Genomic DNA, 13,598 nt, shown 5'->3' with positions numbered 1-13,598 from the left:
TTTCTTTCTTTTCTTTTTTAATATATGGTGGCGCTTATCAGCAAGATCATATTGACAGAGTCTCAGTTGCGCGCACACACACACACACACACACACACACACACACACAGGATCTCATTTGTTCCGCAGGCTCGGGGTTGGATGAGCACTATTGAAAGAGCGAAAATGAGACTCGGTGAAAACAAGGAGGCCGAGAAAGGAAGAAAAAAGAACAGTGAGCGAAGAGGAAGCGGCGGAGAAAGACAAAGACCGCGCACGGTAAGGGATAAATGAGTGGATGATAAAAGGAGAGGAATTGAAAGGCAGAGAGAGAGATAGAGAGACAGAGAGAGAGATAGGGGGGGGGAGAAAGGGAGAAAGAGAGAGAGAGAGGCTGTTATTTGAAGAAGAAAAGGCTGTTGCTGACGCAGCTACAATTCATCCAACCGTGAAAGAACGCATTATAATTTCTTTCCAAAAGAAAAGAAAAAGAATGTTAAAGAAGCGAGCAGCAGCCGGGAGTCAACAGGTTCCGCACAAATGGCAAGCGGACAGACCATTAACCTGGAGGGAGTGGGACGGCGGGCGGGGGGGGGGGGGGGGGGAGCTGCTGACTCCGTTGAAATGAGTGACGAACGGCAAGCTCAGCAGCTCTCACATTAGTGGAGAGCAGCATCGTGTCAGGGCTGTGGAGCCGGAGACCCAGGAGCTCTGAGTGGTCATTTGTGGAAACAAGGAGACCTGACTTGAGGCTCTTCTTGTGTGCAGCGGTAAGGTCAGCCTGTGTGTGTGTAGAGACATAAGGATTCAGTCAAAATGTTGGATATTCATATTCTACTTGCCCACACACACACTCAAACATGCACAGATGCACGCGGTGCAGTAGATTATTTATGTTTACATAGATTGCAACAATGACAGGGATATCACTACAAAGAGAGCTGTCAGTTACATTCTCCACGCGCGACTTGCAATTCCCTCTCTACATGCGGAGCGATACACACGCACACACACACACACACACAAAAAGGGCAGACGACATGATGAAACACAATCTGCTTGTCACACACATTCAGATACTCGTGCTCGCACACGCAAACACACACAAGCACACAGACGCAGATACACACACGGGTCACAGAGAAGTGGCTGTCACTGTGATTGGTTCCTGCTGCCGAAGGGCGAAACCCGCAATAACCAATTATCTGTCATTATACTCCACAGCAGCTCTGGCGGTCTGGATGCCTCCGCTCGTGTGTGTGTCTGTGTGTGTGTGTGTGTGTGTCATAGTGGGAGAGATTGGCAAATTGCTGGTGATATATTTCAGCATGCTGAAAAGAAAAGAGGAGAAGTGTAGAGAAGGAGGAAGAGGAGGAGAACGGTCAGAGCTTTTTGAGGAGGCCGGGGCAAAAAATAAATAAATAAATATGCAGAGTGAATTTAAAATGAAGCAAAGTGAAAGTGATTGATTGTATTTGATAGATGTAGCGATGATGGGGCCCGCAGACCTCCAGTGAGCTGTGTGCTGATGACAGGCGGTCCGGTGGCCGAGACGTGGACGGGCCACAGATTGCGGGGGGGTTACGGTTCGTTAGAAACGCTCTCCAGCCGTTATGGTGTGCTAATCTGACCACGGTGATGGCAGAAAGGTCCTATGACAATTAGTGGTGGGTGTTTAACTATATTTCAGTCAAAGCTACAGATCTATTTGGTTTTCGCCCAGCACAGTTTGGAAAGTGGGTATCGTCACTGCGATTTTCCGGCCTGCACATTTCTAAACGGCAGTCAGCGCTGTGTAGACAACTGGTTGAAGGCTCTTCTTTTGTTGGAATGGTTGCTTTTGTATGTGAAATGAAAGCAATCAGCTTGGTAAGAAGCTCTTTATTCCATCTGCAGAGTGTTTGCTTATTCGAATCCAGTGTGTAATTTGCTCCATTAAGGTCGCAATCATGTAAGGAAGTCATGAGTTATTATTAACTGACATTCTGGCGGTTAGGATGTGATCTGCAGAAGCACGAGGCCCAGATGATTTTCTTAAAGTTACTAGGAGAAACTTTTTGGTTGATTTTGGTGATCCCTGTGAACAAAACATCTGATTTTAGTGAAGCGGTGTCCGATAGTCTGCCCCCGCTCGGTCCTGGTTCTCCCAGGCCTCCTTCCCCTCAAGCAGGCTCAGCCTGGGCCTCAGAATTGCTTGGAAGCCCACTGGATTCTGAGCTGGAGGAGCTTCTGGGAAACCAGCATGATTTCATCTGATTTCATATGACATCCCCGATGTCATATTTACACAAGATGGATTCCTGTCGAACCATAACCCTAAAACGTGAAGTCAAATATGTTTTTATGGCTCCACACTGCACTCTGCCAGTTGGCTGTTCCAACGATGTGTGTGAGGAGATCACAGCCTTCGCCTCTTTACATTCACATGCACTGGCATTGCATCTCACTAGAGCTGCTTTTCACATCCCTGTAAACTCTAAACGGCACACTTGATCAACTTGGCATGTCAAGGGTACGATCATACTTTTATGGTCCGCTTAAAGCGTTTCTTTTTGTGCAGCGTAATTGCACAGCTTTGGTGTCAAAAGGATCACTGATGATTTATCCAGGTTTTTAATAATCTATCTCTGAGTTTTCTGTAGCCACCATGATACAATGCAGACAAAGGGAGGATTTTGTGCATGACGCTCAAAGAATTCGGAAATTACATTTGGGAAATTCAAAAGTGATGGATTTTTGTGTGGAAACGTTGTCACGGCTACTAGGGATAACCCGCGGACCTCCTCGTGAACAGATTTCAATTAAACTACTAAAGGAAACAGACTCAATGAAAAGTGTTCACAGTTACTGCCGATTTTCCAGAGTATGCGAGACACGAGACTGACAAGTAGCTTTGAAATATTTAAAATGATTATTCCTTGTTCAGTTAAAAACCTACAGTGCATTAACTGACTTTCGAGCTGTTAGGGTGTGATCTGCAGAAATGCGAGGCACAGCTGTCGCTGTAACCTTTGCCGTATTTTGGTGATGATGTTCTTGATGCTGTGGACCTGTGGTTCGGCCAATGCTCGCTCCGCGGCTCTCGGGACTGCAATGTCAGTCTATCGTCACATCAGTGTTCATTCAGACTGAAATTTGTTATTGAGATTAAGTCAACATCTATTTGAACTTTTGTGTGGACAAGCGTGGTCCCCAGAGGATGAATCCAGCTGTCTGATCCTGTCACTTTTCATGTCGGTGCGTTTGAGTGAAATCTCTCAACAACTCTAAAAATGGATTTGGAAAACCCGAGTATTCCTCTTGTTGCATCTTCAATTCATCATTTTACTTTATCCAGTTAATAGGTTTATGACTAAATACCAGGCGGAATCTCCTAATTCTGAAAAATAAAGACAATGCAATAGAGCCGGCTGTAGGGGAGAGTGGTCCTCTCGCAAACCACAAGGTACCAGGTTCGATCCCCGCTCTCCCCACAGTTGCATGTCGAAGTGTCCTTGAGCAAGACACTGAACCCCCACTGCTCCTTCATAACTAAGGATGGGTCAAATGCAGAAAACAGGGATGAAAGATATAGAAGTATACAAAGTAAAATATAAAATAAAATATATATGTATATATATAACATATATGCATACACAATACACAATACTAATGACAAATTAAATTAAATATAAAAATATTAAATATAGACAGTGTGCAAAATGCAAAGTGTGTGTATGTGTGTAGTGTAAATAAATGAAATGTGTGAAGTGCAGATCAACATAGTGTGGATATGAAGTTATTATTGTAGTTATTGCACTATGATCTGGCAAGAGGTGATCTGTTGTAGAGCCTCATAGCCGCCGGCAGGAATGTTCTCCTGTATCTGTCCTTGTGGCAGCGGAGCATGAGGAGACGTTTGGAGAAAGTTTGAGAGTAAAATAGACCACAATAGCATGTGATCTTAGTTATATATGTTTTTGTTTTGTTTCTTACTGTGATATAATCTCTCTTATCTGTATTGAAATTATTTTAGCTTTTGTTGTTTCTGTTTCTTGTCTTATTCAGTGTTTGGCTGTTTTTAGCTCCACCCACTTTTGACCTCTTTCGGCAAAAGGCCAAACACTTTGTCCACACAGGCTGCGACTCATACTTCCAAAACTAGCTCAGCTGTACTTTATGTGTTCCTTGATAATTAGCTAATTAGCATGCTAACACACTAAGCTAAGATGGTAAACATTACACCTGCACAACATATCAGCAGTAAGGCGACAGTTAGCGTCGTCATTGAGGCCGTGTTAGCAGGCAGACGTTAGCATTGATCTCAAAGCACTGCTGCGTCTAGCAGAGCTGCTCACGTGGCTGTAGACACTTGAGTCTAATAACTGTTTATGTTGCAGAATTGGAATATGCAGACTATTTCTATTGATATTGGTGTGTCCTTGACAGAAGGAGATAGTAAACTCACATGGCTTCCTACTTAAAACCTGCTTATGGCATTTTGTTATTCTACATCACCTGTGTTTTGGAGGTGAAGATTTTGAGATCTATTTGTTTGGCAAAATGTCACAGTTATGTTTTTTGTAAACTATGGTATATTTTAAGTGTGGATATACAGCAAATAAAATGTCACGCTCACAATTGTACACCTTATGGCAGTTCTCTCTGTGGGTCATTTGGTAGAAAATGTATATTCATGAAAGTTAAACAGAAGGAAAACAAATGTCTGATCCAGAAATGTAAATCCTGGGAGCTTTCAGTTGCAACCATTCCAGTTCAATAATTGATTGCTGAAGCTTAAATGCTGCGCTATTGGGTTGTCTTCTTAAAGCTCGAATGGTGCTCAAAGTATGACTCATGAACCTCAGTTCTCATACCATCTACCTCAGAATAAATCCATCTTGCTGTACACATCCAGCGTGTGTGTGTGTTTATGAAGTATAACACTGATCTGTCTCTGCCTGTTTTACAGCTATGCTTCCATAATCCCCATCCTAATCCACAACCTGTGTGTGTGTGTGTGTGTGTTTGTGTGAGTTTCCTCTTCATGTCTGTAAGGCATGATATTTAAGCGTTTGGTTTTCAGAGAGCCTCTCTTTTCCACGCCTTCTGCACTAATACCATAGATAGCCCTCTAGTCATCCACTTCTCTCCGGCGAACCACTCAACACGATGGCCCGGACAGAATCACTCGGCACTCCGCTGTGAATATCTCCATTATCGTTTTAGTCGACAGAATAAACACAGCGAAAATTGAATGGTTATGTGCAGTATTACATTTAAATGAGTTGATGAAATGGGTGCAGCAGTGACAGGAGGGAGGGCAGAGTGGTTGAAGTGGAGAGAGGCGATTGTGTTAGTGCAACGAAAAGGATAAAAGCAAATCAAAGATCCCTTAATTTCGCTTCCCTTTTTGTCACATCCTTATTACAATGGAGCGTGGTTTGCATGTTAAAGGGAATATTCACACCAAAATCAAAAATACATATTTGTCCACCTATCCATCAAGCTTGATCTGATGGGAGCTGCCTAGTTTTGGAGATATCGGCCGTCCCGTTGTCCGCCTATAAAATACACTTGTAAAAACACCACAGCAACAGTCTAGATTGAAAAGAAGCACTAAGGAGAAAAGGGAATTGTGTTCTTATTATTTGGGGATGAACTGTCCCTTTAATGATGGCTACCTGGCTCTATGTCTAGAATTAACAGGCTAAAATGTCCATTAAACATGTGTGCATATCCCATGATACCTAAATATATCTGGTCTATATCAATTGTCAAAAATGTTCGCACGATCGCAGAACTCTGTTCTCGTTATTGTTTTTTATTGGGCTGTTTTTCTTTACACAGGGCTAGGGTTCCCAACATGGAGCTTGGGACCCTTTAAGGGGCCGTGTGTAAAACACAAGAGGTCGCGAGATGAATAAGTGGAAGAATAGGGAAGCAGACCAAAAACAAAAAAAACATTTCTGCTACACAAAATTGGGTTAATTCTTTTGGACTTTTTCAAAGTCTTGTGGATTGGCAACATAACTGGATGACATTTGTAATAAAAATCTGGCACATGGAAAATCTTCCCTCATTTTCGGGGGTCACTAGGTTGGGAACCGCTAGCACAGAGCCAACTTTTTAAAGTACATTTTTGGGGGCATCTTGTATGCCTTTACTGGAAAGCAGGCAGTAGACAGACCGTGGGACATCGCAATTACACAGTCACCTGGCTTGAACCCCCTCCCGTCGCCACGCCACGCCCCATCGAGTCTGTTCTAACGCGCTAATGGAGCAACCGACACATAAAATAGAAAGAACGACAGAAAGGAAAAAAAGATGGTGCAGAAAGGTTTCTCCTAAGTGTTTAAGAATGGTGTTCAAAGATGAATAGAGAGAGGAGGAGGAGGTTGATGAGTGGGACCCTCAGCAATGATAATCCCATGAGCACTGCACCTCATGTTAAGCTCCCCGCTAATGACTTATGTGTATGTGTGTGGATGTATGCGCGTCAAACGGGTTTGAGCGCAAAAGAGTGTGCACGTGCGCGCAAGCATACTCTGGGTCCTCCTCTCACAGTCCTAATTATCAGACGTGACTCACGCGAGGGTGATTACAGCATCTGAGACGGCGGGGGAACAAGGCCACGGACGACCCAGACGTCCACGGGCTAATGAAGCGATAAGAAACTCACGTTTTCTCTCGATGACTTGCCATCACCTCACACACACACAGAAAGAGAGAGAGAGAGAGAGATGCTACAAAGGAAAGAAGAGGGGGAAAGTTGGGAGATTTTGGGAGGAGCTGTCAATAGACGCTCTGCCGGGTGGCTCCGAGCTCAGCCCTCTTACCCGGGTCTGAAACTAATCTGGCACATCTCTGTTCTCCTCCATATTTGGCCCCGGCTCCACAGCACTGGGGTCCGCTTCCACAGGCGCTGGATTAATACTCGGCGGCCCGGGACTCAATTCGCTTTTGAAGAATCATCTAGGTGTAATCCCTGTGTGAAGAGAGCCCTGTGTGGTGCGGCACAATATACCGCGCACACCATGGCTATTATACACAGCATGCGGCACACTGGGGGTGGGGAGGGGGCATACAGGAGGATGGTTCTGTGTGCTGGCAGCAGAGCCTGCAGGGTTTGCTTTAAATGGTTACGTAAACTGAAATTGGTTCACTTAAGGTGGGCCCATCAACCCCCCCTCCCCCCTCCCTCCTCACCCAGTCCACATCATGTCATTCAGAATTCTGACGGGATGTTTTTCACCACAGTGATTAAAATATTAAAAATGTAATACACCCTGTGACATATTTATTTAATAATCCCGTCTCCTGGTTTTCTCCTACACGCATTAACATTTAACATGTGCATTCTTTATTTGATTCTTCTGCTCGTTATTTTCTTCTTCTGTTGAATTCTCAGGAAAGACAGAAAATATATCACAGAAGTATGGCCTGCCCATTCTGAGGCCGCACTTTTTTGCAACCAGTAGTGAGAGAGAGAGAGGGAGAGAGGAGGAGGGGGGGGGGCTAAGTACAACTGAATACCGAATAAGACCATTTTATGTGAAGTGATAACACGCTGTGAAAGGGTTAAAGCTGTAAGAAGGAAGGAAACAAGGATGACCTGTCAATCACAGTAAGCCCTGTTTTATGGTCTGTTTGACTCTAAATGGACCATAACTTACTCAATGAACATCATGCTGTATAGAAGAAGACTTGAAACTAGAGATTGAGACCATAAACTCATGTTTACTGAGAGAATAAATCAAGAGGGGGTCATTTTCTAAGGCAATTCCACATTGGCTACACTTTTCAGACCCAGAGGTTGCCGCCGGACACAAACACAACCAATAAGACAAAAGTTCAGGGATATGCCAATAACAACTCAAATGAAACAATTTTTAACAACACTTGTGTTAACTTTAAGACAGTGACACAAACGGCATTTCGTTTGGTGATTGACTGTGTTTGAGTTTTGGTATGATCAAATTCCCCAAATGACGCAGACGAGTCTCTTCGATGCTGCGCTCTCTGTGGAAACACACGAGCCCACGCACAAAGCACAGGCCACAGGCCGCAGACCGCAGGCAACCAGGCACTTCATTTCCCATTCCGCCCCCTCGTCCTCGTCACCCTCATCGTCCACTCCGGCCTACCCGACACACAACCCACGGTCACTATGGCAACCACATATGGGTCGCTACTGGCAGCCGGAGGGGTAATTGTGTTAGTTACTACATCTGTCACACACACACACACACACACACACACACACACACACACACACACACACACACACACACACACACACACACACTTACTGTAAATATTGTGTTGTTTTTTATTTGTAAATAGTGTGTACTTGTTGCCCTTGCACATTCCTGCTGAGCATTGCCACTTTCATTTCACTGCACACCCTGTGTGTGTATGTGACAAATAAAACATCTTGAATCTTGAATCTTGAATCTTGAAACACACACACACACACACACACACACACACACAAGGTCAGAGAAAACATGTCTTACCTTTGCTCATGGTTCATCATGGAACAGGAAGTAAAAAAAAGAAGAAAAAAAGGCGGGAGCTGAAAGAGGACAAGACAAGATTTTTCATTTGAGTTTGGATCCATCTGCACTCTTGAACCATGAACAGAAATAAACCATATTGATTTTTTTTTTTTTAAATCCTCCACTGTTTTTCTTGGCCCGGGGAAAAGACGGCCCGTCTTGGATGAGACAGAGAGATGGATGAAAGGAGGCCTGCACAGAGATGTGACTGATGAAAAAATAAAAAAGGTAAATCAAGGCTGCCACAGAAACATGCCTTCTGGGTATGTTGCTCTGCCGCCACCTGTGGGCCAGACCGGGTACTCCACGGGCACGCAGTCTCAGGACAGTGACTTCAGAACATCCGAATCACAACTTTTTAAAGCGGGGCTGGAGGGGGAACGAAAGTGTGTGTGTGAGTGTGAGTGTGTGTTTCTGTGTGTGTGTGTGTGTGTATGTGGGCGGACACATAGGGGGAAGTGTTGCGGTCGGTAATGCGCAAATAAAGTTATGGCTGCACAAGAAGCAACACTTTTTGAAGTTGTTTTTTGCAGAGGCCTCTGTAAGCCAACATGAGTCACAGACAAACTCGACAGCCGTCCTCAGAAAAGGAAAAGTGCCACATGGAGCAACACGCACGCACACGCAAACACACACACACACACACACACAGCCTACGTGCAAGCCCCTGCATAAGCCACTGCATCTTTTAGCGAAAACGAAGAGGGCTGAGCGGATGATTTATATTTAGACTGGTGACGCCATGCGAGCTAACATGAGAGGAAAGTTCAGCGATGCGTTGGAGAGCCGCGTGTTCAATAATGTATCAGAGGCTGCATTAAAGAAAATAAAAAACAGCTGGGGGAATCGCCACTCTGTCTTGTCCTGTCTGCCCGCCTGTCTCTGTGCATGTCTTCTCCTCCAGGTCCGTCCACAGTGGCGGAGGCAAGCTGCTCTTGTGGAGGGGGATGGGGGTGATGGGGGGGGGGGGGGTAGGCGGGGGTGATGTTTGGTTAAACTTTTATCCTGTCGACAGCGTCTTCACTCGCTCCGTCTGTCCCTCAGGATGCTCCTCTCGCTCTCTTTTTTTCAGAAGCAAGATCCAACCCCCCCTTCTCTCTCTCTCTCTCTTGTTCTTTCTTTCTTTCTGTGTGTGTGTAAATAAATCATGCACCGATCTGGCCCCAGAGCTAACATAAATCCGCATTAGACAGCGAGTGAGGAGCAAAGTGCACGCGTGCGCATGTGTGGTTTTTGTTCAGTTTTTTGTGTTTGAAGGTCATCGTGACCTTCAGCTCTTACCTGTTTCAGGACGCGGGGCCGCTTTGCCGCCTCATCCTTGAGGAATGAAAGAGCAAGAAATCTCTCCAGAATTCTCCTGCAGAGGAGAAGGAGGGAAGGAGAAGAGGAAGGGAGGAGAAGGGATCAGGAACGGAGCCGTGGCCTTTCAGAACTCGGTACGCTCTTCAAACTAAACTATGGGTTTCCACTACTCAGATCCACATGTTTGCATCGTTGTGTGCGCAGTAATTGTTCCTAAAAGGCACGTCGAGTCAAACGGACAGCAGCTCAACTGACTGCGGGCTTTAAGTACGCACACACACACAAACACACACACACGCACACGCACACACACACGCACACACCCAAACCTTGTCGAGAGGAGTATTCCTGCTAATATTCTGGCTCAACAGAAGTCACTTCACTTCTCTTTACTGTTTGTTTTTTTAGGAAATCCGTCCTCCATTGAACTTCGAGGCCCTGAACCCTCTGCAGCAGCAAGTGTGTTGATATCCAACGTGTTTTCATTTGTCTACCGCTCACTCAAATAGGGAGTGAAATAATTTGCTCAATTATAAAATATTATTATGTCTCGACATTGGGTGACATTGTTGATATTAATTATATCTTATTATTTATATAGTTATATAATCAGTGATTTCTTTTAAATCACATCTTAAAACCCATTTTTTTAATAGAACTGCTTTTAAGTGATGTTGTCATTTTATGCAGTTCTTTGGTTCACCTAATTTAATTTCTCTGTTGTTCTATATTCTGTATTTGTATTCTACCATTCCCATTGTTTTGCCTTGATTCTCTGTAGAGCACTTCTGTTTTGAAAAGGTGCTATATAAATAAAGTTATTATTATTATTATGATTTATATCTTCTTTTGCTTTTTTACATTTCATTTTTTTGCTGAAATATTTATTAATTCCTGCTCACTGCATTTTGTGTCAACATTTCAAAATAAAAACTAAAACTAAAAATATATACTTAAAATGGTGCTGTATTATTGAAAAGTACAGATAGGTATCCTTTGAGGTATTAACACAATTATATTAGTCTGCATCAAGAAAATGACTGACACACAGCGAAACATTTATTATTATTTTGTTGCAGCACTCACTGAAAGACAAGTTTAAAGCTAAATAAGTCTAAAGATCTGGATTCATTAGGACAATGTCAGCCTTGATTATTCACTTTCTGAAAGGTTTTTAAGTTTTAATTTCAGTCACGTGAAAAGTAGACTAGAAATTATGTTGAGTTGGGTTCTGGTATTAACATGTAATTACATTTAATGTTTGTTTTTGTTTTTGGAAATGTTTCCATTTATTCCCATTAAAACCAGTCTGAAATGTTCCAGTTGAAAAGTTTGAGAATATGAAATAGTTCCAATGGCATCAAGAGTTCAGAAAGCTTTATGCTTGATGCTTAATCAGAGTAAAACTTAAGAGGATGAACCCGCATCCCCTGCCCCAAATAGAGAACCCCTGTGATACAGCGACACACTTCACAGCCATGACAATTTACAGCAAAATAGAAATAAATACCAGGACTAGAGATCACAGCAGTGATTGTGGAGCTCGGCGTCGTGACGTAGAGTTACCACTAGCCGGTGCTGTTACACCATTTCTGCGCGTTTGTGCTGCTGACCGACTTAACTGGAATAAGGAGCGCAGAGACATGATGATGACGGCAGAATACATTAACTGCAAGATCTTGATGATGTAAAGATGATGTGTGAGTGTGAGTATGTGTGGGCTTAATTACCAGTGGAGAGAATAAAACTAGGACATATGTCATTACTGTTACTCCTGCAGGTTTTTTTTCTTTTTTACCCCGGGGTCGCGGTGAAACTCACGTCTGACATCATCCCACGTAACATTATGAGAATAAAAGGGTCTGTGATTTAAGGCAAAAGATGTGTGAGCGCGCTGCCCAGACTTGCACGTGTGTGTGTGTGTGTGTCAAATGTATGCGCCACATGTGAAAACTGGTTCACACTTTATTTGCAGTCGATGACACACACTCCTTCCTTCCCCCTGCCCCGCGTTCCTCTCCTCTCGCACCATGTTTCCTCTTTAACGATCTGACAACGGCTGGTGAAATCAGCTGGGTGGGGGCCGGTGGGGGTTTATCAAGCATCAGTTACCCTCTATTCCGGGCCCGCACAGGTTTTCCCTCTCCATTATGTTTGTTTTCCTGGTGTTTTTTTCAATGCTCCCTGGATGGAAACCACCTTGTTAGTGAGAATGTGCTCCACCTGCGCTGGCCCAGCACGAGTAATTCAAAAGCCTCGGCAGCACTCGGCAGAGAGTTTGGAAACTAGATCATTTCGAGAGAGAGAGAGAGAGAGAGAGAGCCCACGTTGGGTGGGCGCAGGCAGAAACGTTATGTCCATCCTGTTGTTTTGCAGACCCACCATTACTGTTAGTCTTCCCCCGACTTCGGTGAGCTAAAAGTGGCCCCCGTGGTGTTTTTAGTTGCAGCGTTTTTAGTTGCTTTGCATCTCTGCGAGAATCCCCCTCCAGGGAGTCCTTCAGAAGGCCTTTGAATCCTTTTCATTGCTGTTCAGCGAAACAAGTCGACATGTCGGTCGTGATTTTGAGGGGGATTCGACTGCGGCTGCTCCGGCTGGACAATGGTGGTGGTGGTTGTGGGGAAGGATGCAGGGGGGAGAGAAGGGGCCGCATTATTTAGGTCACTAAAGTGCTTCCACTTACCCTTTTCACTTGGTGAGCCGAGACTATTTTCTGCGCCGATCTGCCGCGCCAATGGCCCAGATAATTTATTTTTTGATGTCTAACCCCAACCGGGGCAGCTCGGTGGACCTCGGCCCACTTTGGGTTGGGCTTCACTCAGCATACGAGAAACACTCGTCTTAGGTTTCTGTGAGCTGGAACTTAACATCAAGGCGAAGTGGGTAAGCAGGGCAGCAGGGTGGGCATCAGACGGCCTTCTCTTTCACTTTCAGCCCTACTTTAAGTCTGGGGTCGCATAACACTGAAATGATTACCGATACACACTTTTTCTCCAGACAAAATCCTCTTCGAGCTGAGCCGTGTCTCTTTAAAGACAGCGGTGGGAGGGAGGGAGGGGGAGGTGTTTCAAGATGGAGCCGGATTTATTTTCAAGAGAAAAATACATTTCAAAATCAAACTTTGTAAACATGTTTCGAGCACCGCTGATGAAAAGTTCGCCCCCGGGATGCCGAGGAGGTTACCGCAGGTCGAGTCGGCCGCTGCGACCCCTTTCGATCCGCGTGATGCCGTTTTAACGCAAACGACTCACAACTTGTTTACCACTCGTGTCGGAGAAGAAAAGTTAGTCAGAGCCCAGTCAGATTATGCTCCTGTGTGCATTCACGTCCTGACTTAAACAATCAAACATTAAATCATAGCCCTCTAGTTTCTTGAGAAGACGGTTCATCGGGACGAGAAAAAGGGAAATCTTCAGTATTAGAAACAAATCCAGGACTTCATGTTGATTTTTAGGTCAAATCTAGGGGTACGGTAAGTGAGGACAATACCCTGTGAGAACATAAGGCTTTTAAAATAAGAATTCAATGATATAGAGTATATTTCACAAGACAGATTTTTAAATAGAAAGTATAATTTAGTGTTAAGTGCTCAAGGCGCAGCTTGAAGTAACAAACCCACAGAGAATTATCACCAAACCGTCGTTTCCCCAGCTACGTGGAGCATTTTAATCGTCCTGCTGATTGCTGTGGTTTCAAAAAGCAACTTTACTGTCGCTGTCCTATCCCAACAAAAAACAAACCACCTTTGACTTGTTCCCAGCAGCAGCTCAACAGACT

The 13,598-nt window shown here is 44.4% G+C and overlaps 1 protein-coding gene across 3 annotated transcripts in view; it reads right to left on the bottom strand.

The window, feature by feature from the left end:
* The window catches only part of ptprdb (protein tyrosine phosphatase receptor type Db), a 165,030-nt gene that overhangs the window by 107,089 nt on the left and 44,343 nt on the right, over positions 1-13,598 (bottom strand). Inside the window, exons 3-4 of one of the 3 annotated variants that reach the window (XM_056409327.1) lie at positions 9,801-9,876; positions 8,478-8,536 (exon numbers count right to left, since the gene is read on the bottom strand). The gene's annotated coding sequence lies outside the window, so the exon portion shown is untranslated. Of the gene's footprint in view, positions 1-8,477; positions 8,537-9,800; positions 10,024-13,598 lie in introns of those variants that run through there. The other 2 variants (XM_056409329.1, XM_056409328.1) reach the window with 2 other exon arrangements.

This window comes from Pseudoliparis swirei, chromosome 24 (genome assembly GCF_029220125.1).
Source record: "Pseudoliparis swirei isolate HS2019 ecotype Mariana Trench chromosome 24, NWPU_hadal_v1, whole genome shotgun sequence".
Lineage (NCBI taxonomy): Eukaryota > Metazoa > Chordata > Actinopteri > Perciformes > Liparidae > Pseudoliparis > Pseudoliparis swirei.
The sequence above is the reverse complement of the archived record's forward strand: the minus strand, read 5'-3'. Positions and strand labels throughout refer to the sequence as shown.